This window comes from Myotis brandtii, unplaced genomic scaffold, assembly GCF_000412655.1.
Source record: "Myotis brandtii unplaced genomic scaffold, ASM41265v1 scaffold365, whole genome shotgun sequence".
Taxonomy (NCBI): Eukaryota; Metazoa; Chordata; class Mammalia; order Chiroptera; family Vespertilionidae; genus Myotis; species Myotis brandtii.
Window position 1 is genome coordinate 1,487,008 of NW_005364031.1, and position 14,492 is coordinate 1,501,499.

Here is a 14,492-nt window from a genome sequence, read left to right on the forward strand (position 1 = left end):
TCAGAGCTCCAGGAGCGAGGCCTGGGGAGCAGACCCGCTCCAGTGGGCATGGAATTCAGTGACCTTAGCTCTGACCTTTAATCTGCTACTGCGGTGAGACAGAGGCGTTTCTCTGGGACACTCAAGAGGATAGAAACCATTAAAGTTTAACAGTAGCTGAGCTCGTCCCATTACTTTTAATAACATTATATCTGTGTTTGTCTGCTCAATGTAATGATAACTTAGTGAAGGAGAATGAATTCCACATATTATCTACATAAAGGATAATGAGGGAAATCAGTTTCCTCTAAGGAAGTTTCATTCAATTTGGGTATAAGCCAATCTACTTTGGATTGGTCTCTGGCTTTTGGATGACTTTCAAGCCTTGAGGCTCTGAGAGCACATACAAGGCCATTTTTTAATCTCAGGGAAGCAGACACAGAAGGTTTCGGAAGACCCTTGTCACTGAAATTCCCTCCCCTTCTGGAAAAGCAAACTGCTAGTTTTGTGACCATCAGGTGAAAACTATAAATTTTCCCACATACCAACCCTGTGTCTGCTGAGATAGTTTTAATTCATATGATTTGTGCCTAAATTATTTGATCTGTGGGTATGATGGCTCCTTGAGGCATTTCAAGTATAATGAAAACAACAAAGAAGCCAATAAATAGTGAATTAATAAATATTCAGTGTCAATAAGGAAAAATAATTTGCAATTTTTTTAACACAAGGAGGTTAAAGCAATGTCTTTCAAGTTAGTTACCAGTGTTGAAAACCTGTCCTTGTTGAACTCACACTAAGTGTCAACATTATATATAATGCTAATAATTCTTACAGTGAAATATAGAATATTTAAAATAAAATAGAATATGGAATATATAAAATAGAATTTTTGTACCTATATTTTCATATTGGTATAGAATTTGCATTAACAAAATTAACTGAGCCAACAATTTGATGTCTCAAAGATAACAGCAAATTCACTAAAATTACATCAAAGATAAATTGTACTTTAAATTGTCTTATTCAAAAAATGTTAGTGATCCTTAAAGTGTTTTCTGTGCACATATGGCATTCTTGTGTACTAAAACATTACTAAATCAGATTAAATGAAGAAGAGCAATGCTAAAATAGCAAGCATGTGGGATTACACGATTTATTTTAATGGCAATTCAGCTTATTACTTCTAAACTTGAGTCTTGTACCTTATAATAACATTTTGGTCAAGGACGGACCTCATAAACAATGGTGGTACCATCCTCTCTAATAAAGAGGGGATATGCTAATTGACCCTCATGCCGTCGCAAAAGATGGTGGTGCCCACAGCCAATAAGGAGGGAATATGCTTATTGACTGCTCCGCCCTCAAAGATGGTGGTACCCACAGCCAATAAGGAGGGAATATGCTAGTTGACTACCCTGCCCTCAAAGATGGTGGCACCCACAGCCACAAGATGGTGGTGCCCAGTCCCCTCAGCCCCGCTGGGGTGGCCTTGCCGCACACCTGCTTCCGGAGCCCCCCAGTCCCCTCAGCCCTCCAGCTACCCAAGGCCAGCCAAAGGCTCAGGTAACCAGGGCCGGCTGAGGCTTGCGCTGCTGGCAGTGGCAGCAGCAGAGGTGTGATGGGGCATTGCCTTCCACTGACCACCGGGTCACCTCCCGCCCCTAAGGGCTCCCAGACTGTGAGAGGGGGCAGGCTGGCCTGAGGGAGCCCCCCCACCCCCCCCCGCTCCAGTGCATGAATTTTCATGCACTGGGCCTCTAGTAAGATTATAATGGAGCTGAATATCCTGTAAGAAATGGAAAGATATGTGGTCAGGAGGAATTTTTTTTTCTCTGATGGGAGCCATATCTGTGGGGCTTGGCAATAGATTCCCTCTCACTCACAGCACCTCAATTCTGAGTGCACAGATGACATCCCAGTCAGTCAGCCAGGGACCTGTTTCAGCACAGAGGAGCCCGTCCCCCAATGCTACACATTCAAGGGCACTACAGCCCTCCCTGATCCAACCTGATGGTCTTCAGAGGACACGGCTGCAAAATTCTTTGTTGAGAACGTAAGATTCTGTTCAAGGACACGGGTCCATAGGAGCTACCTTAACCAGTATTACGTGCCACTGTCACTTCAGTAAAAGCTTTCTCTGGTTCTGTGGAGCCAGCCTGTCCTTGTACTCTGGAAATATTTTCAGGTTGTAGTGATGTAAAGCATAGGTAAGTTGTAATTCTTCCATCGATTCAATGACAGAGAGAGGCCTTTGTGTCAGAGAACCAAAGTCAAGATATCAAATCCTCAGTTCTACACCCTCTCTGTATGAATACTCTTTTGTATGAATACCACAAAGTTCCAACAAGTTGAGTACTACTCCAACATGCAATGGCCAAAATCACTTCGCCATGGCAATCTGCTAGGTTCCTTTACCTCTCCATCTTGATATCTTATTCTCCTCAGGACACCCTTTTCACTCCCTCTCGGCATCTCTGCTGCCACTATTATGGTGATTTGCACCTTACCAGGCAGTCTCTCCCTAATATTTTCAATCAGTCCAGCCCACATCCCCATTTGTTAAGCAGCATTGACAACTTCGATGTTTTCTTTCTGACCCTGGGAAAAGGAAGCAGGGGGCCCTGGCTGAGTGGCTCAGTTGGTTGGAGCATTGTCCCGTACACCAAAAGGTTATGGGTTCAATTCCTGGTCAGGCACATACCTAGGTTGCTGGTTCGATCAGTCAGGGCACAGATGAGCGGCAATGGATCAATGTTTCTCTCTCTCCTTTCCTCTCTCTCTAAAAGTTAATAAGAACAAAAGGAAGTTGGGGAGGGCTTTTGAGGCATGTTTATAAAGTCTACAGCAGTTTATGGTAATGTCATTGGCCTTTACATTAGTCACCAATCATCTCCCGACTCACCCACAGTAATTTTCAGTCCTATAAGCTCCATTCATGGGAAGTGCCCTATACAGGAATACCATTTTTAATCTTTCATACCATATATTTACTATACCTTTTCTATGTTTAGATATATTTAAATGCACAAATACCATTTTGTTATATGTGTCTAGAATACTAGTACAGTAACATGCTGCATAGGTTTGTAGCCTAGGAGTAATACCATCTAGGTTTGTGCAAGTTGCTCTATGATGTTCGTACAAGGATGGAATCACCCAAGGACACGTTTCATAGAATGTGTGCCTGTCATTAAACGATGCATGACTGTACTACTACAACTAAAGCAGCACTTATAACTCAGTATAAGATACAGGGTTAGTGCCTAGTGGAAGTACTTATAGACTAAAATAATAAAATCAGAGTTGAAGGAACCATTGAATCAGTTGAAAGGATCCTGCTATTAGGTTGGATATTTTACTAAATGATACAAAAGTAACTGAATGAACATTTAAGTACTTTGTATTTTAAAAAACAAAACAAAAATCGTATTCCTAATATTTCCAAGAGCTATACAAAATTGTTTGTTCTCAAGTTGTCTTTTCTCCATTATATTTGGTTACAACATTAATCTATTCAACCTATTAAGAAGGACATCCTAATCAAAGATAACCTTTAGTTTTCACCTTGTTTGATTTTCTAAAATTTCCAAATTGGTAAAGCCCACATGAATAAAGTCTTGCTTATTTACAATTCCAGAATAAATAACAGAAATGGAAGGCCTGCTTCTTAGGGGACTTTAATTATTCACAAAATGAGTAATTGAGCTAATATGATATGTAGATATTCAATTTATAATTATTATGTGCTTAATCATTATGGTTATTTGGGATCATGAAGAATTTACTAATAGGACTTTATGAAAACGAAGCAAGTGTGTAGCATGACATAATATAGCTAGCAAAGGATTGTGGCCCAGTAAATACTGAATAAAATTGTTGATTGCCCTGGCCAGTGTGGCTCAGTTGGTTGAGTGTCGTCTCCTGTACTGAAAGGTTGCTGGTTCGATTCCAGTTCAGGGCACATGGTATGAAAAAAGCTTCTAGATTTATTGAATTTTGAGTCCCTCCTGCAGCTGCCTTGTCAGGGGCAGACCAAATGATTTTGTGTTCCATATATGGCCCACAGGCCAGACATTCCCCACCCCTCCCTTAGAAGGAGTGAGTAGAATGCTGGTTACCAAGGGGTGTGAGTGGGGGAAATGGGGAAATGTTGATCAAAGGCTACAAAGTTTCAGATATGTAGGATGAATAACTTCTGGAGGTCTAATGTATAACATGGTGACTATAGTTATTAATATTGAATTTTATACTAGGAATGTGCTAAGGTAGTAGATCTTAATTGCTCTCATCAAAAAGAAAGGTAACTATGTAAAACAATCAATACATGAATTAGTTTGATTGAGATAATCATTTCACAATGTATACATATATCAAAGCATTACCTTGTGTAGCTTAAATATATACACTAACTACATGTCAATTATCTTCAATAAAGGTGGGAAAAAAGGAAATAAATGGCAAGTGATCAACTGTATCATGTGTTCTTGATCATTGTAATGCATGAGAATTAACTATTCTGCACGGGGGACAGCACAGAAGGTATTGAGGAGAGCCATGTGACAGAGCGCTAGGGATAAAAGCCTGACTGAATGGCCTCAAGATGAAGAGGTAAGGTGTTAGAGACAAGAGGTATACATAATTCTTTTGAGTATTTTTCTTGTAAACAAGAGCAGGGAAATGGAGCTGTTGCTGGATGTGAAATCAAGTGCAGGTTTTTTTTTTATTATCCATTGGAATCAAAGCTATAAATGGGAAATTCTGGTATATTTATGTATTAATGGGAATGATCCTAAGGGGGGGGGTGATGATTAAGGAGAGAGGGCATCATTGGTTGCAGTGATGTACTTTTAAAAAATATTTTTATTTATTTCAGAGAGGAAGGGAGATGGAGAGAAACATCAATGATGAAAGAGAATCATTGATTGGCTTCCTCCAGCATGCCCTCCTACTGGGGATCGAGCCCGCAATCCAGATATGTGCCCTTGACTGGAATCGAACCTGGGACCCTTCAGTCTGCGGGCCGACGCTGAGCCAAACCATATAGGGCACAGTGATGTACTTGTGTAGATAAGAGGTGCTGGGGGCTAGAGAACATGTGGAGGGGCTGCCATTACATCAGAGCATGGACCCATCACCAAAGTAACCAGACAAAAGCCAGGTTCTAGGTGTTCAGATGCATGGAGTGGTAGATGTGGTAGTTGGGTGAACAGAACTTGGTCTGTGCTGCTTCCACTTCCTTAGTGCATAGGGAAGTAAGTTCATCAGCTGAGAGTGAGGAGAAAGAAAACGCTGGAGCCTGGGGGACAAATGGGAAGGTGTGACATAGTCATCTAACACAAAGAGAGTGAATGAGCTCCACTAAATGAGATGCTAATTGTTTAAATTTATAATCTCAGTTGCACCCACACAATGCCTTTGAGAGACAAACGTTCTTTTTGTTTACAGGTAAGAAAATGTGGCAAACTAACCTAAGCCTATATGTGTGTGTGCTAAAAGGTTAGGCTCTTTTGGTGGATAATGGCACAGGATTAGCATGAAAGCTAGCAAAAGTCTGTCATGGATGCAAATACTCATCAGAGAAGGAAAGGCAGTAGTGACTTCTGGACTGGCACTTAGAATAGGTCAGCATGGGAACTGACCACCACATGGACTGTACTTTCCTGACATCCTGTTAGCTGCCCATGCCTTGAATGAAAACTCAGACCATTTGGCACTTACGTATTATCTTGCTGATAACCTGAGATGCTTTAATGAAAATTACAGACATTGTGATATTTAGCAATCTCCAAGAGGCACAAGGAAGGCTCCTGGCTATGAAGGGAAGGCACTGGGATTTGAACCTAGATATGGCTGACTTCAGAGATCTTGATTTCCATATGAGGCTAGGTGTTCCACTCATGAGATATAGCTCCTGCACTTGAAATAGGCAGGCGAGCCATGGACATGACTAACAGTCACACAAGGCATGCTATCAGGATATGATCTCCAAGAGGCACAAGGAAGGCTCCTGGCTATGAAGGGAAGGCACTGGGATTTGAACCTAGATATGGCTGACTTCAGAGATCTTGATTTCCATATGAGGCTAGGTGTTCCACTCATGAGATATAGCTCCTGCACTTGAAATAGGCAGGCGAGCCATGGACATGACTAACAGTCACACAAGGCATGCTATCAGGATCCATGTCTAGTCAAGATTCCTGCTGTCCAAGTTTGAGAGGAAATAGTACTCACTTCTGGCTGGTATGCAAGGAAGGCTTCAAGGAAGAGGAAGGACTTACATTGGATTCTGAGTGATTACTAGGACTTGAGAATATAGAAACAGGAGTTGCATTTTTAAAAATATGTTTTTATTGATTTTAGGAAGAGAGGAAGAGAGGGAGAGAGAGAGGGAGAGAAACATCAGTGTGAGAGAGAAACATAGATTGGTTGCCTTCTTCAAGCACCCTGACCAGGAATTGAACCCATGACCTTTTGGTACAAGGAATGATCATCCACCAACTAAGCCACATTGGCCAGGGCAGGAGTTGCATTCTAAGATCAGGGAATAAAACTCTTCACAGTGGTATTACTCTAGGAAATGACACTGCATGAAGGCTTGAATTCTGTATCTATTATTCGCCTGTCTACATTTTTCTGCAAAATTTGAATATCTTCTGGTGGGATTAGGGAGATAGTGTTGACATGGCTCCTTCTTAATTAAGTATAGCACTGACCTCCCTCTATGAAGGAAACACAGTGTCTGTTTCACTTGTTACCCGTGACATGTTGGAGAGAGCTCTGGGAATTGAGTTTCTTCATTTATAATACAGTAGAGGCCCGGTGCATGAAATTCATGCATGGGGGGGTGGGGAGGGCATCCCTCAGTCCAGCCTGCACCCTCTCCAATCTGGGACCCCTTGGGGGATGTCCAACTGCTGGCTTGGGAACCGGCAGTCCGACATCCCTCTTGCAATCCAGGACTGCTGGCTCCTAAACGTTCACCTGCCTGCCTGCCTGATCCCCCTAACTGCCCTCTTCTGCTGGCCTGGTTGCCCCTAACTGCCCTCCCCTGCCAGCCTGGTCACCCCTAACTGCCTTCTCCTGCCAGCCTGATCCCCCTAACTGTTCTCCCCTGCCAGCCTGATCCCCATAACTGCTCTTCCCTGCCAGCCTGATCCCCCCCCTAACTGCTCTCCCCTGCTGGCATGATTGCCCCTAACTGCCTCTGCCTCTGACCCACCACCATGGCTTTGTCCAGTCTAATTAGCATATTGCCCTTTTATTAGTATAGATGTATTAACAGGGATGTTAATACATTTCTCACAGAAATGTTCTGAGTATTAAATAAAATAGTATATGACAGGGTTTTGTAAAGTGTAAACACCATACTAGATACCTCTTAAGTGTTGTTTTTCAAAGTACAACAATGCTTGAGAAAAAGACAAAACAGCAACAATAAGCAACATGTCCTTAGGGGTCTTTTCTTGTGGCCCTAAGATCTAGTTTGGCTGAAGGGTCTTTTGTATGTTAATATAATGGCTTTGAAAAGATTTGAGCTCTATCATTCGTTCATGTTAGACATTTCTATCCATTTATGGCAGCGCTGTGCTGTGTCCAGCTCAGCCTCCAGCTGGCCCTATAGAATACAAAATAGTGGTAGAACCCCAGAGCTGTTCCTGATTGACACAAGGACTTCAAAAATAAAATAATTCAGTTCTATTATTTTTCATTTCCTGCCAAACATGAATGCTGATCAGTTTTGGGTTCTCTTGCTATTACAAGGCAGGTCAAGTTGAATAGTCTCTTTAGCCAAAAACAGATTAGTACAGTAACACTGTAGTTTCTGTTCCAGAAACCTGCCACTTGCAGATTACATACTCCTCCTTCAGCAAAGCGTTCTCTCTTTTGAGGGGCTTCCCAGGAACCCCTGGCTGCATGGCAGTGGCCACTTTGATCTCCAGCATTCTACAAGGGCACTCTGCCTTGGTCTTTAGGGGGAGCAGAAAGGCAGCACGCTGTTAACTTGGTTATTGATCATTTACAGTTGTCTAAAGAAGTCCTTTGGCAGCTCAGAAACTTAGTGTTTAGTTCAATCAGTTAAGAGGCTTTCAAAGTCCGGATTAATCTCTAAAGAGGATCCACATGGTAAATGATCTCTCATTCTCTACAACCAGAAACTTCACAAGTGCATCAGAGTCAGAGTCTTAATAATATTTTATTTCTTCTTTTTTTGTTCGTTTCCCTCTTTTTAAATAAAATATGTCATATTAGTGTTGGTATAATAACTCATTCTTTTAGTTGGGATATTCTCTAAGAGTCTGGTGAAGGGTTAGGAGAGGATTAAATCTTGACGGATTAAAGTTATGAGTGTACGTCAAGTACACCTGAGAAGCTGATAGACTTCAGAGGAGGTAAGCTCTGCTCTGCACACACCACCCTCATTAAGCTGCTCTGGGATAATGGGAGGATTTTCAGCATAAACCAGGGACATTCTTTTACCACGTTCTCTGGAAGTGCCTTCTCTTCCTTTTCATGCATGACTCCACTGTGTGTGTACTAGTTCACCAATAACCCATGACCCACTGGAGCACTTCAGTTCCAGTCGAAGACTGCCAGTCAGTGCCAAGCCGCCATGGACGGGGAGCTAGGGGAAAGAGGTGTGAAAGAACCTGTGACTTAGTGGCCACACCCTTTCCCTCCTGTGGTTACTGGCTCCGGCCTATGGCCAGAGCGTGGTCTAAGATGGAAACATGAGTGCTTCTCAAACAGTAACGTGCCTAGAAAGCCCCAGGGATCTGGTTAACGTTCAGCTTCAGTAAGTCCAGGGTGGGGCCTGAGATTCTGCATTCCTAACAAGCTCCCCGGTGGTGCTGATGCCGGGGTCAAAGGCCACCCTCAGAGCAGTGAGGAATTAGAGATGGATTGCTCAGGGAGGCGCTTCAAACATTCCAGTTTGACTCAGGCTCCAGCACAGGGCCTAACATGATGGATAACAAAGAAATACTGCCTTTTGACAGCATTTCCCTGACCTGTCTTCTGGGATCTAGCATTAAATGATTTCATTATATTTATCAAATACTGTCTGCAAAACATATTGCTGTAAAAATCAGTTAAGCATTTGTGACCAACTAAAATGACTAAAGTGCTATAATTGTCTAAAGAGCGATATATACGAGAAATTCGCCAGAGCTATCGGGGAGCACAGGATCCTGCAGCCTCTTTCATCCATCAAAGGTTTTCCTCCGCAGATGTCAGCCAGGAGGTTATCTGTATCGTAAACACTATGCAAAGCTTTTTGGATCCTTTCTCTGGGACAGGTTGCCTCCTTTGACTGTGTTATCAATCAGGGCAGAAACCACAGCCGGAATGTTATCTGAGACTCAGAAGCTCGCCCTGGCGCAGTAACTGCTGGGGAATTAGGAGTCCTGGGATTGCTCTAACATAGAGAGCATTGTGCTCTGAAGATTACGCAATCTTATTAGAAAAAGCACTGCCCCAGATTTGTAGCAGTTAAAATCAGAGTATTTCTTTCAGATACCTTAGGGAAGATGAAAAATGTTGGAACCTGTTTATATTTACTCATATGTACTCCCAGAATGCAGAGCCGGCAGCAGGAGCTGCAGCAGCCCTCACTTATTAGTATGAATTTCCCCTTTGGGGGGTTATTTAAAAATATTTGTACATATTTCAAATCCCTCAATCTGGTTTGTGGCAAATGGTTGCTTAAGCAGCCTCTTAATTACTTCATTCGAGTTTTTGCAGAAGGCCTGTTGCAGATATTTGGCACAAAGCTCAGGTTTTTGAGGCCTTTTATTACCTTCTGAAGAGATTTCAGGAGAAGGAAAAAGAATCAAGGGGTGTTAAATTATTACTCTCTCTGTGCAGCACGGACAAATAGAATTGATTGTGGACTTGGTACAGGAAAGAAATACTTGCACAGCTGCATGGCAATAATTTTTATGTGTGTTAAAATTATGTCCTTGCTCTTTTGTCCTAATATTCCGAAGTGAAGCTTTGGAAGAATGGCATGGTTGTAATAATAGTAAATGGAGTCACTTTGTAGATCTCAGGCCATAAATTATCTCATGAACTTGGGGATAAAAGGTAAGCAAAATCATTTGAGAACTATGCTATATAAATAGAAACAAATAAAAGCAAATGCTATTTTACCATAATATCAGGTGGAATCATGCAAATGAGTCAGGTGCCAAACTTGGACTTAAGAAAATTTTGATTAGCAAATGTACACCCAGCCTTTTCCCTGCCTTCGGACTGGAAGTACCATGCGCAGTGGGAAGATGTGCATTACTAGTAAGTGTGGAGGGATGCGGGCCAGTGGGAGTTATGGACCGAGGATGTTTGAGACTATGGTCATCCTGGAGCATCCTGTGGCCCGCTTATTCTTGCAACTGGGAAAAAAGAGATGGTGTCACCTCCTAACTAATTTGAAGCAGCTGGGCCAGGTCCCCATAGACAACCTTCATACTGTCTTTTCTAGTGATCGACTCATGTAGCCTGTTGCATTTCATTCTAAATATTTATCCATATCTAAATGTTTTATAAGTGTGGGAAAGACCAGAAATAAATAGGTGGTGAGAATGACGTTTAGCATTGCAGGGCTGCCTTCCCACAGCAGGTTGTGCAGATCCAACCAATTAGGAAATATAATAATGCAAGCTTCATCACCTTCTGTCTTCTTTCACTTCACATTGTGTATCTTGGGTACATCTGGCTGGTCATGAAAATAACTAAGTGTTAGACTTTAGGAAGAAATCCAAACTTTGAGTGATTAAAATGCCAGAATTTGGATCCTTTGGATTGTGATTACATTGAGTGATGGTCTCAAAGGATTGATAGTGCTTTCTGGTAAATACAGTTATCAGAGCAAAATAAGGTGAAATCACATGTATATGTATATACTAGAAGCCCGTTGCATGAAGATTCATGCAATAGGCCTTCCTTCCCTTGGCTGCTGGCACCGGTTTTTCTCCGGCACCCGGGACCCAGGCCTTTGGTCCGGCCGAAGAGGAGAAGCCAAGCCTCTTCAGTCTTCAGTCTTCAGTCTTCACTCCGGCGGCTGGAGCCAGTCTTCACTCCACGCCTGCGTATGCAAATTAACCACCATCTTTGTTGGGTTAATTTGCATAGTCACTCTGATTGGCTGGTGGACGTAGCAGAGTGACACCAATTTGCATGTTTCTCTTTTATTAGTGTAGATGTGTGCATGTGCATTTGCGTATGTATATATGTATGTGCGTATGTATATATATACACATACACAAATATACTGTATGTACTTTATATCTCACACCACATGAGCACTTTGGAAACTATCCCATTGAGAATGATGAATATCAGGGAAGACAAGGATGGATGGGATAACTCCAAAATAACATTTTTAAAAAATCCATAATCTCTACCCTGTGAGGATCATTTTAAAGTCTTTGCTTTGACAATGAAAATTATAGTTATACTAGAGGCCCGGTGCACAAAAATTTGTGCACTTGGCGGGGAGGGGGGGTCCCCTCAGCCCGGCCTGCGCCCATTTGCAGTTCAGGACCCCTTGGGAGATGTCCACCTGTTTACTTAGGCCCACTCCCCGGGGGATCAGGCCTACGCTTGCAGTCAGACATCCTTCTGGCAGCCAGGGAGCCCTCAGGGGATGTCCCACTAAAGGCTTAGGCCCCCAAGGGATCGGGTCTAAACCGTTAGTTGGACATTGTTAGTGCTGCCACGGAGGTGGGAGAGGCTCCTGCCACCACCTCTGCACTGGCCAGCCAAGAGCCAGCTTCTGGCTGAGTGACATTCCCCATATGGAAGTGCACTGACCACCAGGGGGAAGCCCCTGCATTGAGCGTCTGCCCCCTGGTGGCCAGTATGCATCATAGCAACCAGCCATTCTGCCATTCAGTCAATTTGCATATTAGCCTTTTATTATTATTACTAGAGGCCCGGTGCACAAAAATTTGTGCACTTGGCGGGGAGGGGGGGTCCCCTCAGCCCGGCCTGCGCCCATTTGCAGTTCAGGACCCCTTGGGAGATGTCCACCTGTTTACTTAGGCCCACTCCCCGGGGGATCAGGCCTACGCTTGCAGTCAGACATCCTTCTGGCAGCCAGGGAGCCCTCAGGGGATGTCCCACTAAAGGCTTAGGCCCCCAAGGGATCGGGTCTAAACCGTTAGTTGGACATTGTTAGTGCTGCCACGGAGGTGGGAGAGGCTCCTGCCACCACCTCTGCACTGGCCAGCCAAGAGCCAGCTTCTGGCTGAGTGACATTCCCCATATGGAAGTGCACTGACCACCAGGGGGAAGCCCCTGCATTGAGCGTCTGCCCCCTGGTGGCCAGTATGCATCATAGCAACCAGCCATTCTGCCATTCAGTCAATTTGCATATTAGCCTTTTATTATTATTACTAGAGGCCCGGTGCACAAAAATTTGTGCACTTGGCGGGGAGGGGGGGTCCCCTCAGCCCGGCCTGCGCCCATTTGCAGTTCAGGACCCCTTGGGAGATGTCCACCTGTTTACTTAGGCCCACTCCCCGGGGGATCAGGCCTACGCTTGCAGTCAGACATCCTTCTGGCAGCCAGGGAGCCCTCAGGGGATGTCCCACTAAAGGCTTAGGCCCCCAAGGGATCGGGTCTAAACCGTTAGTTGGACATTGTTAGTGCTGCCACAGAGGTGGGAGAGGCTCCTACCACCACCTCTGCACTGGCCAGCCAAGAGCCAGCTTCTGGCTGAGTGACACTCCCCATATGGAAGTGCACTGACCACCAGGGGGAAGCCCCTGCATTGAGCGTCTGCCCCCTGGTGGCCAGTATGCATCATAGCAACCAGCCATTCTGCCATTCAGTCAATTTGCATATTAGCCTTTTATTATTATTACTAGAGGCCCGGTGCACAAAAATTTGTGCACTTGGCGGGGAGGGGGGGTCCCCTCAGCCCGGCCTGCGCCCATTTGCAGTTCAGGACCCCTTGGGAGATGTCCACCTGTTTACTTAGGCCCACTCCCCGGGGGATCAGGCCTACGCTTGCAGTCAGACATCCTTCTGGCAGCCAGGGAGCCCTCAGGGGATGTCCCACTAAAGGCTTAGGCCCCCAAGGGATCGGGTCTAAACCGTTAGTTGGACATTGTTAGTGCTGCCACAGAGGTGGGAGAGGCTCCTACCACCACCTCTGCACTGGCCAGCCAAGAGCCAGCTTCTGGCTGAGTGACACTCCCCATATGGAAGTGCACTGACCACCAGGGGGAAGCCCCTGCATTGAGCGTCTGCCCCCTGGTGGCCAGTATGCATCATAGCAACCAGCCATTCTGCCATTCAGTCAATTTGCATATTAGCCTTTTATTATTATTACTAGAGGCCCGGTGCACAAAAATTTGTGCACTTGGCGGGGAGGGGGGGTCCCCTCAGCCCGGCCTGCGCCCATTTGCAGTTCAGGACCCCTTGGGAGATGTCCACCTGTTTACTTAGGCCCACTCCCCGGGGGATCAGGCCTACGCTTGCAGTCAGACATCCTTCTGGCAGCCAGGGAGCCCTCAGGGGATGTCCCACTAAAGGCTTAGGCCCCCAAGGGATCGGGTCTAAACCGTTAGTTGGACATTGTTAGTGCTGCCACAGAGGTGGGAGAGGCTCCTACCACCACCTCTGCACTGGCCAGCCAAGAGCCAGCTTCTGGCTGAGTGACACTCCCCATATGGAAGTGCACTGACCACCAGGGGGAAGCCCCTGCATTGAGCGTCTGCCCCCTGGTGGCCAGTATGCATCATAGCAACCAGCCATTCTGCCATTCAGTCAATTTGCATATTAGCCTTTTATTATTATTACTAGAGGCCCGGTGCACAAAAATTTGTGCACTTGGCGGGGAGGGGGGGTCCCCTCAGCCCGGCCTGCGCCCATTTGCAGTTCAGGACCCCTTGGGAGATGTCCACCTGTTTACTTAGGCCCACTCCCCGGGGGATCAGGCCTACGCTTGCAGTCAGACATCCTTCTGGCAGCCAGGGAGCCCTCAGGGGATGTCCCACTAAAGGCTTAGGCCCCCAAGGGATCGGGTCTAAACCGTTAGTTGGACATTGTTAGTGCTGCCACAGAGGTGGGAGAGGCTCCTACCACCACCTCTGCACTGGCCAGCCAAGAGCCAGCTTCTGGCTGAGTGACACTCCCCATATGGAAGTGCACTGACCACCAGGGGGAAGCCCCTGCATTGAGCGTCTGCCCCCTGGTGGCCAGTATGCATCATAGCAACCAGCCATTCTGCCATTCAGTCAATTTGCATATTAGCCTTTTATTATTATTACTAGAGGCCCGGTGCACAAAAATTTGTGCACTTGGCGGGGAGGGGGGGTCCCCTCAGCCCGGCCTGCGCCCATTTGCAGTTCAGGACCCCTTGGGAGATGTCCACCTGTTTACTTAGGCCCACTCCCCGGGTTGGAGCTTCCGGGGCCCACCAGCAGGCAGGTGGCTTCCGAGGCTTGTGGGGCCGGCGTGCCTGCGGCCCGGGACTGGATCGGGTCCTGGGTGGCAGGCAGGCGGCT